At 38.5% G+C, this 20,811-nt stretch overlaps 1 long non-coding RNA gene across 2 annotated transcripts in view; it reads left to right on the forward strand.

Annotated features, from left to right (window-relative positions):
• LOC115521063 overlaps nucleotides 1–20,341 on the forward strand; it is a 76,371-nt gene extending 56,030 nt beyond the window's left edge. For both annotated transcript variants that reach the window (XR_003970945.1, XR_003970946.1), the window contains exons 2-3: nucleotides 2,679–2,727; nucleotides 20,211–20,341. This is a non-coding gene — a long non-coding RNA (uncharacterized LOC115521063). The remainder of the gene's footprint in view (nucleotides 1–2,678; nucleotides 2,728–20,210) is intronic.
• The last annotated feature ends 470 nt before the right edge of the window (nucleotides 20,342–20,811 follow it).

The raw sequence follows: 20,811 nt of genomic DNA on the forward strand, positions 1-20,811 counted from the left end.
CAGAATATTATGAGGAGGAAACATTAGGAACAACAGAAGAAGAGTCTACAAAAACTCTACAAATTGCAATCAGTGGACACAAATCATAAATACTTATCCTTATTCTCTTTAACAAAATAATGGTAAACACAAGAAACTCTAAAACTTGATATAACAGAGTGAAAAAGAGTAAAACTTCTAGAAATGAAAAACAAAAGATAGCCTAAATTAAACTCAGCATCTGGATTTAACAGCAAATTATTCACAGAATTAATGGGAAGATGAATGGAAATATATATGAGAAGAAAATATACAGAATAAATCATGAAGAGAAAAATATAGAAAGGAGATATTCAAGGTCACAGGGGAAGGTATAATGTACATTTGAGAGAGAAAATAAGGACAGAGGCAATTTAAAGAAATGATGACTGTGAATTTTACAGAACTGATGAAATATACCAATCCAAAAATTCAAAAACCAATCAAGGGTGGTGGGCAAAATGCGTGAGGGGGTTCAGTTGTATGGTAATGGATGATAACTAGACTTTTGGTGGTAGCGTATGTTCAACAAATGTTGAATTATAATTTTGTGCACCTGAAACTTATGTTATTTACCACCTTTACCTGAATTTAAAAAAACAAAGGAAAATCAAATATTAAGTGGTATAAATATGAACTGCATGCTTAGATACTTTACATTAAAACTTCAGAACACCAGAGGACAAAAAAATTTTTTTCAAAGCAGTCAGAGATAAATGTCTGAATACTTTGAAAGGAGCAGCAGTTAGGCTGATTGCTGACTTCTCAGTACTATCTATGAAAGCCAAAAGTCAGTGGAATGATATCTCCTAATTGCTGAAAGAAAATACCTGCCAAGTTAGAGTTATAAACCCTTAGAAAAACCTTTAAAAATATAAGTACAATAAGATCACATTTTCAGACAAGAAAAACAGGGAGTGTTTGTACCAGTGTACTATCACTGAAGGAAATTTTAAAGGAGGATGAGCTGGAATGAAAGGCCTAAAATGGAAGAAGGAATGGAGAGTAAAGAAAGTGGTAAATACTTGGGTAAATATAAAAGAACACTTATTACATAAAATAACAATAATGTATTATGAAGTTAAAACACAGTGATGAAAATACATGTTAATAATGACATAAGCAGAATGAGTACATTCAGTGAAAGCATTCTATGGTCTTTTGCTATCTGGTAGGAGGGTAAAAGTATTGACCAACTTCAGAAACATTTATTTAACTATAAGTAAGTATTTTATATACTTTTCTGTATATATATTTTATTCCACAATAAAATGAAAAATTAATTTAGTGATTTGGTCTTCTTTTAGTTTATGGTTATCAACTTTAGTCAGCAGGATTTTCAGTTCTTCCTGGCAATCCTGTCTGGTTTCCACAGTCACGTCCCTAGCATTCACCATAGGAATACTTTCAAATATTCTACAATGTCCTACTCTTCTGGCTCCCAAACCTTTTATTCCTCCTCAGCACATAACCTTACCTCCTAATTCATACAGCATACAACAGCCATAAGATGAGCTCTTCCTCAAGTTACTGCCACAAACTCTAAAATTTTCTCAACATCAGAATCAATCCTTTCTTAATTTTCTCCTTTTAAAAGAACTGAGCTGTCCCTTCTCCAAAGACTAATTCCTCTGTTTCTTCTAAGGGATTTTATTCTTTCTACCCCATCGCCCATCTATAAATCTCTCTCTTTAATGGACCCTTAATCTTAGTATTTAGACATGCTCAAGCTTCAATCCCATTTATCTTAAACTATGCGTGCATGCATGAGCATACACACACACACACACACACGTGCACACACACACACACACACACACACACACCCCTTTAGAGCCCAAATTTCCCTTCTAAATTAAATAACATACTATCTCTTTCTTTTTCATAGCCAAGCTTCCTGAAAGCATTGTTTTTACTCTCTGTCTCTGTTTCTTCACTTCCTACTCAGTCTGCTAGAATAGCAGATTTCAAACGTTTTGATCTCAGGACTTCTTTTAGACTCTTGAAAATTCACAAGGACCTCAAATAGCTCTTGTTTAGGTGGGTAGCCACAAGGTATTACCTATTCTGAGATGCTTAACTTCCCTTTCCAGATGGATAAATACTCTGTCCTCTTTATTTTTACCTAGAGTGAACATAGTTTTACTAATTAGTTTTACTAATCTTGGAATCCCTGGTACCTGATTCAGAACTTGATACTTTTTGATTATTATTAACTCTATCTGCTTATTTTCCTGATCTCTCAAATTCTTTGTTAGCAAATGTGAAAGAGTATTTTTGCTGAGTTTCTTTCTAAGTTTCTTTCTTAGGTGTTTTGTGTAGATTTAAAACAAAATGAAAGAATAGTTTATGAAACAGGAGTGTAAAGCCAATTCATCCCACTCTTCAGAATACATGAAAAAGACCAAAAAAAAAAAAAAAATCCAAACAGATCCAATTTCACACTCCAGCTGAATTCTGTCCTATATCTGAGAAAATTGCCCCAGGTGTCCACAATGGAACTTCTGCTTGAGATTCTAATATGCTAAAGATGATTTCTCAGGAGATGTTATTTTTCTGAAAAGTGACTGAGAAAAAGCTTTGTCAACAGCAAATTAAAATAAAGCTGAGATACAATATTATTATTCTGGCCACATGTAGTGGTTTTATTCCATCTCCAGGTAAAGAAAGAGATAAAAGGATCCCCAGGAATAAAGCAAGGTTGATCAGGTAAGTACCCTAACTGAAAGTTAGTTTGTAATGGTTTTGCTGTAAGACAGGCTACCCCCTGCCTCCACAGAATGGAGGGTTTTTGTTTGTAACTTTAATATCTCAAAGTCCTTAAGAATAATATCTAAGAGAAAAATGACTTGCAGTAAATTCTATTATATATGTGAATAGTGCTGTAGCCAGATTCTGGCATCAATTTACACATTACACTTGAGCTATAGCTGGGTAGGCTTTTGCTGGCCCTGAGGAGGTGTGTGTGTGTGTGTGTGTGTGTGTGTGTGTGTGTGTGTGTGGTCTTTGACAGGGAAGATGGGTGAAAGGCAGTTGGGGGAGTATGGAGGGGGGAGCAGGTAGGGGCAAAGCTGGGAAGGATATCTGAATGGCCCTTGCAAATTTAGTATCCAGGGCATCCTGGGAGACAATTAACCACATTGTATTTATATGGTATAAATGGGTTGGAATGTAGCTGGTGGTAGTGCCTTGGTAAATAAAAATTTGGTGCTGAATACTACCCAAGAGGTTGCCTACTTTCAATAATAAAATAAAATTTAAAGAATGATTTCATTCTTCGTAAGTACCCTTAGTACAAAAAAACAAAAAATAGAATTTGCTTCCAGAGTCCAGTGTTAAATCTGAAATATGGTCTGAGGCAAAGAGAACCAGATTCCCTGCAAAGCCTTAAGTGAGCCCTTTGTGCTTGCCAGCTTTCATTGAGTACACGGGTTGCCCTAGTGATGAATGTCCTGCTTTGTGTGGTCTCAGCATTTTTTCTGGAGAGGCTGTTTTAATGAGAAGGTGAATAGAGGGGGCTTCTTTTGAAACTAGGATAAGAGGAGGGCCACTTCTGAAAATGCAAGCATTATGGTGCCATTCCTTATCACAGAGATCTGACAATCCCCGGAGACTGGCTGCCTCTCCGTGCCCCCCACCCCCCAACCGCCTTGTCTTCTCTTCTTTTGGCTAATTGCTGTTTTGGATTGGCCTATGGTCTCAATCCCTAGAATCTTCTTTTGGAAGTAAAGAGTAACCAACCAATCAGATCCCGTTTTGTCCCTCTGGCCTCATCTTCTTTCCTCCAAAAGGGAATATACTCATGGTGTTTCAGGGAAGGACACACCCATGCTCCTTTCTCTTACCTATTTTAAAATGCTGCACTCTTTCAGATTTACCCACGCACTAAGAATTATGCTTCAGCCTATTTGAACACCCTTTCTCCTTCAGGATCCATTATGCGGGGCAGGAGTGGGAGGAAACCATATAATTGCTATATTTTAGGACTCGCTTGGGGCTAGCTTTGATTGAACACACACAGTAAACTCTTGATTATCCATACTAATGGAAGGAATAGTAATTCAGACCATACACAGTGTTTCTGACTTTGAAATGTGTTATGTGATTTTTTTTTTCGTTTTTGAAAGCAGTAGCAGGTGGTTTACTTAGAATAATAGTTAAATTACTTTTGTGTTGCCAGTGTTTTTGGTAGGCAAAATTGTGAGAGGCACCATTCTCCTCCTTCCCGCCCCCACGCCACAAACTCACCTGGCACAGACTCCCACTGCTTTCAAATTACATGGTCCTTTTTAGTTCCCCCTTCTCTTAACAAAATAAACTCTCAGGAAATTGGTGAATGGGGAAGGTTTACTTGACAGGTAACCAAATAAAGGTACACACTGTCAGATATTTGCATTTGAATAGGAGTTAACCTCAAAGTTAAGGAAATAAAAATTACTAGTATTTCCATAATATTTAACAATTATACAAATAAGGTAAGTTTTACTATGGTAGATATTAGTGGTTATTATTATTATTGTTTTGATGGTACGTTTTTTATTTGTTTTGTTTCCCAGTGTTTACAATAGTGCTGGGAATATGATAATGCACTTGTGGATCAAATGAAAAATCTTATAATTTTTAAAATATTTTTTCATATATCTTTCTTGGTGTTCCTACAACTCTCCTAGAATACCGATCCCGTAGTTATTGTTATTATTAAAATAACTAATTCTTAGTCTGTTTCCCCTTTTGTTTGTATGTAGCCAGCTGTCTAATTCATTGTAAATTCTCAATGGGATACAGAATGATGGAAGGATTTTTTTTCATGGCTAGTCTCATTGAACTTTTGCTGCTTTGCACTTTGTTGGTTTGTCAGGCAAAGTTTTCATCATCCTTACAGAGACAGCTTTCTTTTGGAGATAAGTGGTAAAGTAGTATGCTGCTCACAGGCTGTTTCTTCCACCGGACCCAATCTGTCACAGTGTGTTTGTGCGTGATAAACCACTCACTGTACAGACTGACCTAGCCATGCTCACTCCAGCCTCTTTTCTTAATAAATACCGTTAACCAAAAGATCGTTCAGTTTTGTGCCATGTTAGTTGAGAAGAAACCAGAAAGAAAAGGTCAGAATGGAATAGAACCCCTTTTCCTCTGGGATCCTCTCAAAAGAAGCTGAGATGACCATGGGATATTAAGGTGGATGGCCTCTAATTCCACCTGGAGGAAGTAGGACATGGTTTGGGGTTAGAACTCTCTTCATGCCTACGCTGTGCTAGGGAAGTGAGTTAATTGTTGGTTCTGGAGCCAGACCAGGGGTGAGCACTGGCTCTGCCACTGACCAGCTTTACAAATAGAGCAATTTACTTAAGCCCTCTTGGCTTCTGTTTCCTCATCTTTAAAATGGTGATAACAATAATATCCGTTTTATTGTGAGAATACATTTTTTTAAGTTGACAAAGGGCTTAATTTGATACCTAATTATCATAATTAGATATGAAATTATCACCTCCAATGAAGACTCATTGAGCACCTACTGTGAGCCAGGAACTATGCCAGAAGTGTTTTGCCTGCTTTATAATTTAATTCCTCCCTTTATCAACCCACCCTTCCCATGAGAAAACGGAGGCTCATAGAAGTTCAATAACATGCTTAGTGTTACACAGACATTGGGTGATGGGAATTTGGACCTGCATCTGTCTCTCTGTATAAACTGTGGCCTCCCTGGGGTTTGAGTGGCTAAACAAGGTGAATCCAGTCCACAGCCATGGCCCCCACTAATAGATACCCCACCTTAGGTTATAAGGGAGAAAAAATGCAAGAGCATTTACCAAAGCAGAGATTATGTAACTCTGGTCCCTTTTCCTCCTTTGTGTTCTTTAGAGGGAGGGGCTGGGCAGGGCTCAGCTGAAATGACACTTCCTGAAAGAAGCTTTCCCTCACCACCCTTCCTGGGGTTGCTATTCATCCATGCCATAGCCGCCATGAAGGTATTAGCATGACCTGAAAGCGTGTGTGAATTTCTTTGGGTCCTTGACAGTTACTCCCACTGCACTGTGAGGTCTCTAAGGGAAGGGACTTTGCCTTGTTCACTGCTGTGTCTTCAACACATGGCACAGTGCTTAGACATGGGAGGGGCGCAATGAATATCTGACCGATTTACGAATGAAGAAGTCCAACTTTTGTGGGAAGGTTGTAGTCCTGGGAGGCATCATTGTGTGGGAGCCACCACACGGCCAGGCTTTCAATAATAGATAAAGAGAGGGTTTGGGGAGTAAAAGGTGCCTGAGTTCTCTGCCTGTGGGTCTGCTTCATGCCCTTTTGATGTCAGGAGGGAGCTGTCCTGATTCTTTCGCCAGGGAAGGAGGCCTTGAGGTACAGCCCGTGGCTAAATAGGTCCCAGCTCGGCTTCTGCTTCATCCTCATTAACTCCACTCCATAGCTGGCCATAGGGAAAGATTAATTTAGTGACCAAGCTTCATAAATAGATGCTTCTGGTCTTACATTTCATGCACTGCTCTCAGAGGCTACGAGCTCACTGAAGTGCCAGTTTCAAGATGTCAAGGGCAAGCAGCTGGGCTTGGGGGAAGTGCAGAGATATTTCTGCTGAGCCTTTGTTCCCCAGCCCAAACTGCAATCACCAAAACTGCAGCGACGACAGGAAAAGCCTTCAATATCCATTTCCTGTGCAACCTAAAAACCACATTTCTGAATCGGATTGCCTTTGTGAGGCATGACCACATATATGGTCTCCCAAGCACATCAAGCCACACTTGCCTAAGAGGGACTGTCAGAACATTTTGATTTTATCGCCATATACACTTTTTTTTTTTTTTTTTGTCCCTGCATGGCATCTGACACAGAGATCTGTAATCCTTTCCCACTGGAAAGCATTGGCAGTTTCCATTTTGGAAGAAGCTTGTTTCTGGGCAGGCAATTCCAGAGAAAACTGAGTGTGAGGTACTAGAAGGTAAACAACCTCGGATCCCACAGGGGCTGAGGTGACCTGAATAAGTTCCAGAGTGAGTCCACGATAGTGGCATAATCATTATGGAGTGTGTGCGTGCCCATGTCTATGTGTAATTGTAATGTATAATTAATACAGAGCTAAAATTAAACTCCTGGGTGAAACGACTGGCAAGGCCGAAGAGGCTGAGGAATATCGACCTCTAAGAGGCAGCGTGTTTACAGCAAACCTCGGCTCGCTGTGCCCTTCTTCACAATGGATGTGTGCCATGTTTTGTTCCTTTTTGTTAGTATTTTAGCCTTGAGGAATGAGGATTTTGCAGTTTATGCACTCACTGTACCCACTGACCCCAGGAAGAAACCTTTGTTTCATTTAATCTTGTCCTCAAACCACTTAATTAATTTCACTCAAGTGGGGAGACTCCCAAAGCATGCAGAAACAGGACAGAAACATTCCTTTCCTGGTACCATTCCTTTGCCCTTAGTTGGCTCTGACTTTGCCATGAAGCCATGAAGGTATGTAGCCTGAGAAGACTTCTGACTCTTGCTCACAGCACCCATCACATTCCTTGTGACCTTCAAGAGAGGTGACCACTGGCTGTGATTGTTGCCATTGATTGTTAATGAAAGTTTGATTCTTTTTTTTTTTAATGTTTTATTTTTGAGAGAGAGAGAAAGGGAGTGAGCGAGCAGGGGAGGAACAGGGAGACAGGGAGACACAGAATCTGAAGCAGGCTCCAGGCTCTGGGCTGTCAGGGCAGAGCCCAACATGGGGCTCAAACCCATGAACTGTGAGATCATGACCTGAGCCAAAGTCGGATGCCCAACTGACTGAGCCACCCAGGTACCCTGAAAATTTGATGCTTGGAGCAGCTGTGAGCAAGAGTCAGAAGTCTTCTCAGGCTACATACCTTCATGGCTTTGTGGCAAAGTCAGCTGGCAACCGTCAGGGTAACTAAGCTTATTTTTATTTTTCAAACCCAGATTTCACTTTAGCCTCTGCATTATGATTTGTGCTAAGTGTTGATTACTGAAGAATTTAGAGAAAAGTTGTTTCACTTCTCTTCTTCCCTAATTGATTGTTTGAAACTCACTGACAGGCTTGAACTAAACAAGCATCTGGCAAGACGTGGCTTCTAACTCCCACTCTACTGTTGTCCACACACAGACCCTCTCTTCCTGTTCTTAGCTGAATGCTCATTTTCTGCCAAAGGTTATATAAATTCTTTGTGTCACTCCTAGATCTTGCTATTCCTCATTTGAGCAATGATCTTATTTCTTATTAGTTTGAATAACCTCTAGCTCCTGGTTTCCAGGGAAGTTTTCTGGTAAACTCCCTGAGCATCTTCTGACAAGATGTAGTACATACTAGTCACAGCATCCCAACATCCTCCTCCTAGAATTCCCAAGCGAGAGGGAGGTGTGGGAGAGGGAGTGGAGAGAGAGAGAGAGAGAGAGAGAGAGAGAGAGAGAGAGATCCAATTAATTCTCTTCTGTATCAGCAGCAGCAAGTATTAGCAAGTGATTTCCAACCTCTCTTGCCTTTGTCAATGTGATCTTGAGCAAGCTATGAAACAGCTCTGAACCCTGGGCTACTCATTTGTAAATGAGGGGACAGAAACAAAGTTTAATTCTCCCTGGGTGTTGCACTGGGAGGGCACCCAACACAGTGGAGAATCTTCAGTTTATTTTATTCTCTTTTATGTCCTTGCTGAATAGGAAAACCAGTGCTGAAGTTTCAAAAATATGCATCCTGGAATTGATTAGAGCATATTTTTGACTGATGGGAAAGTTCACTTGACAAAATTGTTTTGAATCCTACATCAAATCTGATGCTATTAAGTTGTTAATTTTGACAATAGAATTCTTTCTATATTTTAATTAAAACAAATGTTCTGAAAAGGTTGAAAGAACTTCTTGAAGAATTTCTTGTAATAATAATAGAAAATAAAGTATGAATACAATATCACAAAATATATCATTGGCTGAGTAGGATTAGTATACTTTTCAGCTCACTTACGTTATTTAGAAAACAAAGTGAGAAATGATAGTGGGCCAACAGTGTCTATAAAAGCAGACTTAAGATAATAATCTGATTGGAAGAAAGGGCTAGAGTTGGTTTTTGAAGTTACATTTGCATGGGAAGCCCAGTGGTTTTAACCCATGCTTATCAGGGATGACTTTGATTATGATGAAGATATGTGGCTTCCCTTAAAGCTGCATTTGCATAGCAAGCCAATGTCATTAACTACTGGTATGCCTATTGGGAGCTTTGAGTGTATTGATAGAGGCAGTTGTGGGTCTGCAATTCCTTTTTGCCACCAGTGTAGATAAATTCTGCCCAAGATATATTTAGGGCTTCTGTTTTAAGTTTAATTTGTTTCAAACATAGTGTTAAGATTAGACATGTGAAGAATTCCAATGTTGCCAATTTCACTCACCACTAATTCCTAGACTTGGAATGATTTTTCTCTTTGCAGAAACAAGGTGTTTGAAAAAGTACTTGAGAATTGCAAATGTGTTATCAGAGTTGTGCACGTGCTGTGATTTCTTTCCTAAGACACGATGTGTTTTCAGGATCTGTGATGTTTGCTCACTTTAAGCTTGGATGCTTAAATAAGGATTTTCTAACTCTGTGGTGAAGAGACAGTCCAATTATAGTATTTTCCATATTTTATGAAATGTAGTGTTGGCATTTCAAAAGGGCAATAATGTTCATCAGGGAATAAGGTTAAGCCTTGCCTTTAGATGAAAAAGCTATGTGATTTGATTTGAGGTCACTCTGTCCCCAAAACCTCTTAACCTGGTTACTCACAGTGCTTGAAACCCTAAGATATTTCACATCTTTGGGTAAAATCACAAAAATGAAAACGTAATCCAGAGATGTTACAATGTCTACATTAATTTTTGCAAATTCAGCTTTATAAGTCTTGTCTATATGTGCTTATCTTGGGAACCACATCTACTTTTAACTTTATGGGTCAAACAACCAAGCTTTGTATAGATAGGAATGGCCTACAGCACAGATTATCCTCTGGTACTTGTAATATGGCTCTCAATTTTACTTATTTAGTCATCCAATAATATGAATCAAGCAATATTGTCTGTAAAAGTGGAAGATCTAAATATCAACACTTGAGTATAACTTGTATTTTTACCCTAAAAATCAGCTGTTAAACTTTTGTTGATCACTACTTCTCTTGATCTCTGTGTAAATATAGTTATTCACTAAGAGCCTTAGTTTTTAGGGTAAGAAACCTTCTGAGACCTTTACACCGAAGGAGGTGGGAGTAGTTTAGAGGCTGAAGTTGACGGGGTTCCCCCACAACTTACAGAGGAAGCAATGCACAGAGAATGGGAAGTAACTAGGAAAGAGAAGAGCAGTTTACCAGGCATTTGCTGTGGCCTAGGGATTGTGTTTAGCGCTTTGTCTTTCATTATTTTGTTAATGGTGGAGCGTTTGTGATATATGTTCTCCCCCATGTTCTCTGAGGCTGTCACATCTTAGATCATTTATGTCCTTGTAGATCTTTCTCAGGTTGAGAGTCAGACATTAGATTCATTATGACACTTTCTTTGGGTTTCCATGAAAGCAAAGCCCAAGTCAAGGACTTGGGTGCAGGTAGTTTATTTGGGAGGTCATCTCAGGAAACAGACAGTGAAGGAGTGAGGGGGAGAAAGCCAACATAAAGACTGAAAGCATTGCCATAGGCAACAGGGGCTTGATTCTGCTGAGACTTGATGAGACTCGTGCAGAATGCCTCTGAGACTTGTCTCCCTGAGGGTGGGAGGCTGGGGCATGCATCCACTGGTTCTCACACCTCATTGGTTGAGGACATCCCCAGGGTATTAACTCCCCTGCACTTCGGACTGGAATGTGCCTATGCTTGGGCTGGATGGGCACCTTCCATGTAAGAGAAGGCCCTGAGCAGACAGCAGAAAGACATGCAGATGATGTTGGATGTGGAATGCAGTGAGAGGGTTTAGTCTGAGGTTTTCGCATACTGTCCACTGCAGCTGTCCTAAAATCAGAAGGGACTGTGATGCAGGGTACCTAAGGAGTAAGCTGTAATGCTTTCTCTGGTTCATTCATCACTCTTTCGTCCATCTAGCCATCTTCAAAGCGATATCCATACATCTCTTTAACTGAACGCACTTATGTAGCACCCATTCTATCCCAGCCCATGGGCTAAGCCCTAGGTATATAATAGGAACACAAGGCACCATCCTTATGCTTAGGGAGCTTATATTTTATTGAGGAAATAAGAGTTATAAAAATTAGCAGGAGTCAATAAAAGATTCTATAAAAATGACAAGCATGGACACTTAGTCTTGGAAGATACTTCTTGCTATAAGATGCAAAATTGAAGGTGGTTCAGAAATCCTAGGGGGTAGCCAGTTAGACTTCATTCTGACTGGCTTTGTGGTGCTCAATAAAAGTTAGCTGAATTGGTCAGGATTATAACAGTTTTACCTGTTAAAATTTAGTCTTCAACAATTTCTACCAAATTACTTAGTACATGTTAGAAGTAATCTTCTGCCACAGTATGAATATTTGGCAGAAAAATTATTGGTTGATTAAGATAACATTTTCCATTCTTTGGCCATCTTTTCTCAACTGCCATTTTATTTTGTGGCTCTACACACACCTTTGCAGAAAAACCAAAAACAATGTAAGATTACTTGAGTATTGCCTATTGTTGAAGTTTTAGGCAACTGTGAAATAAGTAAATGCCAAAGAAAAAACCCTTCAAGGAGGCAGGGATTAATTAGGGGCTGCAAGCTGTTTGCGATTAACAAGGTTCAATAGGTTTCTTGCTGTGTGAGTGGATTTCCTAGGTTTTCCTGGGTTGGGGTTTGCACAAGAAACAATTTTGGCTGCTGATGTCATGTTCCAGAATGCTCAGGTGTGCTCTCCTACAGTGCAGTCTCAAATGGAGCCTGTTTAGCATCGCTTGCTGCTGAGAGCAGTTTAAACTTGCATCTGAGGTGTCACTTTCTGCCTACTGTGGGAAATTCTTCCCAAATGGTCCTTGGCTGGCATCTTGCCCCAGCTAAAATCAATGCAGTATAGTCCTTTGAATCTGGGCATGGGGCCAGCCTAGCAGGAGCATAATCCTCATGCGGCAGAGAAAGATGGGCATGAGGGGGCTGTACAACATTATCTCTGTCTCACAAACTCTGAAATGGCAGAATTATACTAAAGAATGGACATTCATGCTAGTGATCTTCCCTCCTGTCTTCATATGGAGAGAAGATTCCCTGGATATATGGGAGAAATTCATTTATCTTTTTAGCGGGTATGGTAGTGAACAAGACAAGAAAGGTCCCTGCTTTCATGGAGATTACATTCTTATGGGGGTAGACATGAAAGAAACAATAAAATAAAGAAGCAAGAAAATGACCAGATAGGCACTATTGAGAGAAATAGTGTAGGGTGATGTAATAGGGAGTTCCTTAGTGGGTTTTCTGAAGGTTGGCAGGTGTGGAAGGTTGGATCCAATTAGTGGAGCTATAGAACAATTGTGGGTGAAAGTCTGGGTGACAATGGATGGCCTGCATTGGTGACAATGATAGGACAATGTGATAGGAGAAAGTTGAGTAATTAGCTTACTCTGGATGGAGTTTTCAACAGGGTCTGAAGAGCAAAAGGAACAAGCAAAAGTTGCTTTAGGATTAGGAACACACGCCTCTGAGTGGCACCAAAGTCCTGTGCAACTGCAAGTAGGAGAGGCAGTCCTGCTTGCTGTTAGGAGGCCAGGGTGAATTTTCTTCCCACAAGGGGTACATTATTGTGTAGGCTGGGACACAAGGTGTAGATTCTGGCTCTCATGGGGGAACAGGGCAACAGAACTGAGAGGCTCTCTAATTTCAGGCGTATGAACTCCCTTTACACAGTCTGTCATCATCATCTCCTCAAGGGATCTATTCTCAGAGCACCTGCTGCATCTATGGCTTTATCCCTGAGGGAGGATTCATGAGCCAAGACATGCATGATTTTTCCATTCTATATATATACCTGCTAGGAACTGGAAACTGGTAAGCCAAGTTTCTGTCTCTTTCCATGGTAGGGCAGGATGCAAAATGTGCATGTTGTTATTAAAAAATACTTTGTTAATATCTTAAAATTTTCCTTTTTGCATATTTCTTTTCAAATGGCCACTCCTTTGGCCCTTCTTACCATCCTGTCTAAAGTAAAAAACCCACGTCCATCCTACCCATTCATTCTCTTTTCTTTATTATTTTTTTTTTGCTTTTATTTTTTCAGGGTTTGCCTTTTAAATTTTACACTGACTTTTTGAATTTGATACTCAACTCATTAATTTTCAATTTTCTTTTAATATTTGAATTTAAGGTTGGTTGTGAATTCCTCTCAAATGACATCAGCTGTATCCCACTAGTTCTGAAATACAGTGCTTTTTTAGAAATTGCTGTTCAATTCTAAATTATTTTCAAAATTCCATTACAATTCAATTTTTGAACCACAGATTATTTAACATTTGTTAAATTCTGTAACTTTTTAAAAAATATTTTCAAATGTACAGGATTTGGGGGTGATTTTGTTGTTGACGTCTAGTTTTGTATGATTGGGGAATGAGGTCTGTGATTTATGTCAGTGCTTTGCTGTTGAGTTTTGCTCAATGATATTAAATTTGATTAATTTTTGTAAATGTTCCATGCATAGTTAAAAGAATATATTTTCCCTAACATTGCTAGATTATATATATATATAGTATATATATATATATATATAGTGTATATATATATATATATATTTAGATTACTCTTGTTAATTGTGATATTCAAATATTTTATATTCTAAATAACTTTTATTCACTTGATTTCTAAGTTTCTAAGGGAGGTATAGCAAATAATCTCATTATAATTATGTATTTCTTAATTTATTTTGGAGATTTTTTCTCATATTTTTGTTTATGAATTTTCAAGCTGTGTTGTTAGGTGCTTAGAGGTTCAGCATTATTATATTTCCAGTAAATTTCATTTATCATTATGAAATGCTTCTCCTCTTCCCTGTAACACTTCTTTGAAAAAACCTTAAAACTCTTTTTCTGATCTTAAAAGTGTGACCTCACTTTTATGAAATCTATTCTTAGAAAATCTTTCTACACAACTTTAGTTTCTATTTGAGGAGAACTTAAAGTTAGGTATTTCTCTTGTTATCATATATAGCTTGATTTTTAAAAGCTCATGCATTTTTAATTTTATCATATATATGATATATAATTTTATCATATATATCATATGTAGCTTTATTCTTAATAAGCTCATATAATAGTTTCAGTTTCAATGAATTTTATTGTGATTACTTTGCTTGGGTTTTTCCACCATCATAAATTTTGCTTTTTAGTTACCTCGCTCTTCTCTTGCTTTGCTTTTTCTTCTTTTATACTTCTATTAGATTAATGATGCTCCTCTTTTCTGCATTTGAAAAAATGCACTCCATTTGTAATCTAAGAGTTTGTCTCTACATTTGCAACATGCATTCTTAACACAATAAAAGTCTAACCAAACTCTTCATCTTTATACAATAAAAGAGCTATTAAATGTCCTAATGTTGATTACTTCCTCCTCTATTCAATGCTTATGTTGCTTGGTTATTTTAATTCTATTTTCGTGTGAGTTTTGCTTTTCGAAGAAACAAAAGTCAAGGCAGGATTAGATATGCAAGAGATTAATTAGAGGTAATGGAAGATGAAGAGGGAGAGAGCAAAAATAGACAGGGAAAGCCATCAGATCATCATGCACAGCTGACAAATGTGAAAGGAGAGAAGGAAAGGAGGATTCTAACAACTTGGACTTGAATGTAGTTCTGGAGAGGTTTTGATGGGGGAGTTGCTGAGCGGAAGTTGCCTGTTAGAAGAATTTCATATTGAGTAGGAATGGACTGGCTCTTGTACCCTGGAGAATAGACCTCAAAGTGAACTAAGTGGTACAACTGAGAGTAACTATTGAGGGGCTATTGAGCAACTATGCTCTCCTCAACAGAGTATCTTGAAGGGCAATCTGAGTGGCACACTTTCATGGGATCTGGGAACATTTGTTCAATGTTCCATTTTCTACTTTGCTAATTCTCTCTTCAGTTCTGTTTGATCTGCTGGTTAACCTAGTCATTGAATTTTACTGTCAATGATTAAGATTTTCATTTTTAGGGGTTCTATTTGTGTTTTTTTCTTCAAATCTGTCAGGTTTCCTTTTTTTTCAGTATTTTAGTATTTTCTTGTAGTTTTTATGCCTTTTTAAGAATCACTTGCCTGATTTTAATTATACTTAGTTTATAATCTATTCTGTCTGCCTTGCACTCATCCTGGATACTGTAATGTGTCATAACTGTGATCTCATCTTCAGTTGGTATTGTTCTTTCTTGAGGGAATCTAGGGCAGACTGGTTTGCTGCTGCTTGATTCTTGAGAGATATTTTGGCTTATGACATATTTATCTGAATTATCATTTTGAAAATTCTTATACTACCTAAGTGGAACTCCAAAAGCGTGTGTAGTACAATGTTGGGCATGTGGCTTCTAGTGGTATATTTCTTTCTCCTACTTACAGCAGAACAACATCAGAGCAGGCTTCTTTGTAGTTTTCAATGACAGATGGGTTTAGTATTTCCAGTCCCTCTTCTACTGAGGGTGCAGTTCTTTAGTTTCCCAGGTTTATGCAAGGTCTCAGCTCCAATTTCTGATTCACATGGCCCTAAGTCCTTTTCTCCTGCCCCTGTGTGTGCATTAAAATCAAAGCCCTTGGTCATCAAGTCCTAATTCCAGATCCAACTGCTTCCCATACCTCATCCATGTCAGCTTACATTCTTACTGTTTTGATTTTCAGTTTCACCTTTGTTTCTTGCATTTTGGATTATGTATTACTTTCATATAAACTTAGCCATAATTTTTAAAATAGTTTTTTATATCACTTTTCTGAATCTTTGTAGCATGACATTTTTATGATATCCCATTTCTCTGAGCTGCTATCCCAGACACTATATCTTTAACTTGCCTTAATTTTCTTATTAGTACTTATTACTCTATCACAGCGTGAATTCTCCAGAAACAGCTGCTAAAGTAGAGTTTGCAGTCCAAGTTGTTTATTAAAAATTAATCAATGAAAGGAAACAGGGAGCAGGATTGGACACAGGAAGAATGTGAACTGCAATGTGGGCCTTATAAACTTCAGCCAGCCCTGTGGGGAACTCTGGAGTGAATACTGCTTGTGAGAGTGGCCTGCGTTGAACCAAAATGCTGCTCGCCTTCCCCACTTAGTTACTTGATACAGACTTCCTTGGAAAGGGTATGGTTTTGAGAAAAGTGGCTCTCTGCAGCTCAAGTGGGTCCTGAAAGAGTTGACAGCTGGAGCTGCCTGCTGACTGCCTTTCCCCATGGCTGGACAGTCCTTTATGCAGAGGATCAGGACGGCACAACTCTGTGTATATCACACACTCTATGAATTTATACTATTTAGTCACTTGTATATTGATATTTATTTTCTTCACCAAAGAATGTAAGCTCTGTGTACCAAGCTGAGCTTGGCCTGGCAGAAATTAAAAGCTAGTGTTTGTGAGCTGAGGGAAATTAGTTGGGATTAGTGAAGTAGTTCAGACTTTGATATGTCTTGCAGAGTAGGAAGAGAGTTTGGATTGATTAGCTAGTGTAATAGTCTTCTATTACTGCCATAACAAATGATCACACACTTAGTTGCTTTAAATAGCACAAACTTATTATCTTATGGTGCTCTAGTTCAGATGTCTGATTCCTCTGCCCTGGGTCTCATAAGAGTAAAATCTAGGTGTTTGCTGGGCTGGGCTCTTGGTGGAGGCTTTGGGCGAGAATCTGTTCCCAAACTCATTCACATTGTTGGCAGAACTCATTTTCTTATGGACATAAGACTGAGGCCTCTTTCCTTGCTGGCTGTCAGCTGGTGGCCTCTCTGAGCTCCTTTAGGCCACCTACATTCCTTGTCATCTTGCCTGTCTCTCTGAGCCCATAATGATGTGTCAGGTCCTTCTCATGTTTTGAATCTCTCTGGCTTTTTCTTCTGCATTTCTTCTCTTTCCATCCTGAGAAAGTCCTCTGTTTTTAAGATCTCATGTAATTGGATTGAGCTTACCAGGACAGTCCAGGATAAAGTTCCTATTTTCAGATATGTAGCCTTAATTACATATATAAAGGATGTTATTTTTGTCACATAATATGACATGTCACAGATGTCTGGTGTGGACACCTTTGGGAGACATTATGCTGCCTACCACTGCTGGGGAGCAGAGATGTCAGAAGTTCCTCACATAACAAAAGTGGCATTTTGGGAAGATTTCTTAGCAGCCAGGTAGACAATGGATTTGGCTAGGGAGACCATAAGAGGGTGCTAAATAGAAAATGAAAGCATGGCAGTGTGGATGAGGGCAATGACAGTAAGAATAAGAAAGACATGGGCTTCAATTAAAGTCTTTAGGAATATCTAGCTAGATTTGCTGGCAGATATGGGGGGTGGGAGAGGGTAGTAGGTTGCGTGAGATACTACATTTGAAAGGACATGAATTTGGTTGAGCAGATTGGATTCAGTATTATCACCCTAGAGTGAGGCTGCCTAATCCAGACCATGAAAGACTTACCACAACTTACTCTGTGACACAGTGACAGGATTACATGGAGCAGACCGTATATACACACATGTCTTTTCATTTTGTCACTAACAGCAGTCATTCTAGAAACTCTGAAGATCCCAGGCATCTATCAAGATAGAGAGTAACACTTGTGCAGATCATCCAGAATAAATTTCTAAGTCCTAAATGACATACCTTTGACTCAAGAACACATTCTGTGATTTTAGGCAACATAACTATCTTCTGTAGTGTGTTTTACTCAGGCTGATGTTAAAATAAGTTTGTATTCTCTCAATGAGTCAACTGGTGACTGAGGAATTTCCTTTGGAAGCATGTTGAAGGGAAGTCATCTTAAATACTAATTTTTCAGGAAAATAAGATGCATAGAAACTATTAAGAAATCACTGTATTTTTTATTCTTCTAATACATATGATACAAACAAAGATGAGTCATTGAAGGGCTTAAGGTGAGTCTACACAGGTATTGCCTTAGTTGTCACCTGCTTTCACCATTGAATTCCTGGTAGGACTGGGAAAAAAGACATAAAACAAAAGGTATCCTAAAACAGAAAGGTCATGTTTCCTTGTTTTCAGCACTGAATTCTCCAGAATATCTGGAGTGAGTTGCTTTTTGGCAGCTTGCATGACCAGCAATTCTTTTAACACCTGCAGGCCTTAACCTTCAGGTCTCTCCAGTTCATGTTGTGGAAAGGATAGAGAGAAGTATTTTGGAGTAAAGAATGGATAGCAAAAGGGCAGGAAACATTTGCAGGGGAGAGAATAGATCAACCAAGTTGTTTAACTGTACAGAAACGGCATGCTTTTCAATATTGGGTGGATTTGCTCGGTTTCATTCACTTTGCTTCTTTTTTCATTAGCAAATGATAATTTTTGTCATATCAACAGATTAGGCAGCATTATCCCCATTAGGCGGTACAGGACAGGTTTTATGGTTCCTAAAATGATACCACCCCACAACTTGAAAATTTGGGGCAGAATTATCTTGTTTTGTGCCTGAGATGCAAGTGTTTGGGAAAGTGGGAAGCAAGAGAGAAGGGGGGGGCGTGCTGGTGTTCTAGTTGAGGGGTCAAAAACAGCAGCAGAGGGGGAGTATTGATTGGCACAGGCTGGGTGTAATTCAGGGACCTGAACCTGGGGTCCGGGTGGATATCGAGAGATCCACCATCCTTCTGATACACCTACGTATAATGTTGTAGTCATTGTGCACATGTGTGCCTTTCCTGAGAGCTTTCATTAAAATTCTAAAGGTCAAGGACCAGTGAGGTCCAGGAGAGAGATTAAAGAAGCAGAATAAATGTAAAACTAGATAAATACTTTCTGAAGTAATTCCTAAAGCAGTCACTAGTAGGACAAGGCCATGGGATGAAAAGGAGGAAATTTTAAAAAACATCTTCCTTTTTCTCAGAATATCAAAATAAAGAGACAGTGAGGCTTCAGGGCAGTGGGGAGAAGAAATGTTTTATATTGAACATCGTTGGAGCAAAAGGCTTTAGAAGGATATGAGCCTTATTTACATATATTCTGGAAATGTGTCAGGAAGAATGAGAGCATCTCTGTATGCCAAACTTCAACCAAAATAGATCATCTGAGTGAAGGAAATATTATTAAGGGAGCTGGCTTGCCTATTGACATTTATTTAACTCTTTTAGAAGAAAGTATACATTGGCAAGGCTTTTGGGAAAAAATGTATCCGATTTCCAACTACAAGAAAAGGCAACAGATTCAAAGCCAAGGAGTATTCTTGGACTGAACTTTTGTAGTGCCTTAATTTAGCCAGCTGGTGAAATGTTTTTTTTTTTTTTTTTCAAGTATAAAATTATTTAAACTTTCCAAAGGAAAGCTTTTCATTTTTGTTTTAAATCTGGACTTTATTGTAAAGTTGTCCTACTGTGAATTTGCCAAAGTAACCTCCATTTCTCAGTGATGTGAATACAGTTAAGAGGGGATTTCATGTGGATAAAGGAGATAAGCTTGTCCCTATATACTTAGCAAATAGTGCTTAGCAAGTAATGAGGGGACTTTTGACAAAGATATGAATGACAGTGCCCTAGATCTATATAAATCATCAGGGATCTAGCTCAAAAATTTAATGTTGAGTTAAAAAGCAAGTGGCAGAAGGATATGTATAGTGTGTTATTTCTGGATAAGTATGAAAATTTTGAAAAAATTATGTATATTTTGCTACTGGTTGCCTGGTGTGGGGGAGTTGCCTGTAGGGCAGAGAATAAAGAGAAATGAAAAATGAGGTTGATGGTTGTGAAAGGGAACTTTAGTTCCTCCCTTCCCTGCCTCTCTCCCTTCTTTCCTTAAAAGAATGCAAGCACAAATTGCTTGTGCAGTTTTATCTTAAATTATCCATACTGGAAAAATATTGGAGCAATTAATTCAATATTAAAAGTTATTAATTCTGGGAGTTGATAGTAGGAATATATGTGTTGTTGTTGTTGTTGTTGTTGTTGTTGTTGTTCTGTGTTTTAGGGACAAAAGATCATTTACTGAAGATATATAGGTATATATCTATATCTGTATCTATGTTTCTCTATAATTGTTCATTATTTTTAAAACACCATTGTTAACTTTAATTTCCTGTTTCCTTACCACATACTTCTTAGAAACAAAAAGGTGAAGAAAAGAATGAGAAAAAGGAATCCAATTCATATTCCATATTCCATGATCAAGGTAAAAATAAAGAGATGGAAACTCTTAGGACAGAGGATTAAAAGTGAGAAAAAAAACCACATAAGGGACAAATGGTATAGAAGAAAAAAGGGGGGGGGAATATAAGCAAAGAGAGTAACCTGGGACAGTCAAAAGCATGTCTACATTATGAAGCAAGTTAATTACATTAAAAACCAGTCAAGCCAGTCGGTCAGTCTCTTGTAAGCCAAATCATGTGAAACCTGTGAATTAAAAAATTTTAAATAAGTGTCATAAAATCCATTAGGCTGAAATGTGGAGAAAATGAGTCTGTAGCATCAGGTCGACCTGAAGTATGTGTGTCATAATTTGATTAAAACGTTCTTCTGTGTGTCTTTGTTTTCTGTGCAATGAAGCTCTAGAGAAGATACTTCTTTGAAGACAGTGTGAGAACATGACCTGCCCACAGACGCTTTGACCTGTGAGCATAGACTTCAGCATTGCAAGGACAGATCCTCCTCTCTGGTTAAAAAGCAGTTTTTGTTTGGAAAGTTTCCCTGTAGCAATACATAGACC

The sequence above is a fragment of the Lynx canadensis genome, chromosome A1 (genome assembly GCF_007474595.2).
Source record: "Lynx canadensis isolate LIC74 chromosome A1, mLynCan4.pri.v2, whole genome shotgun sequence".
In the NCBI taxonomy this organism is placed as follows: domain Eukaryota; kingdom Metazoa; phylum Chordata; class Mammalia; order Carnivora; family Felidae; genus Lynx; species Lynx canadensis.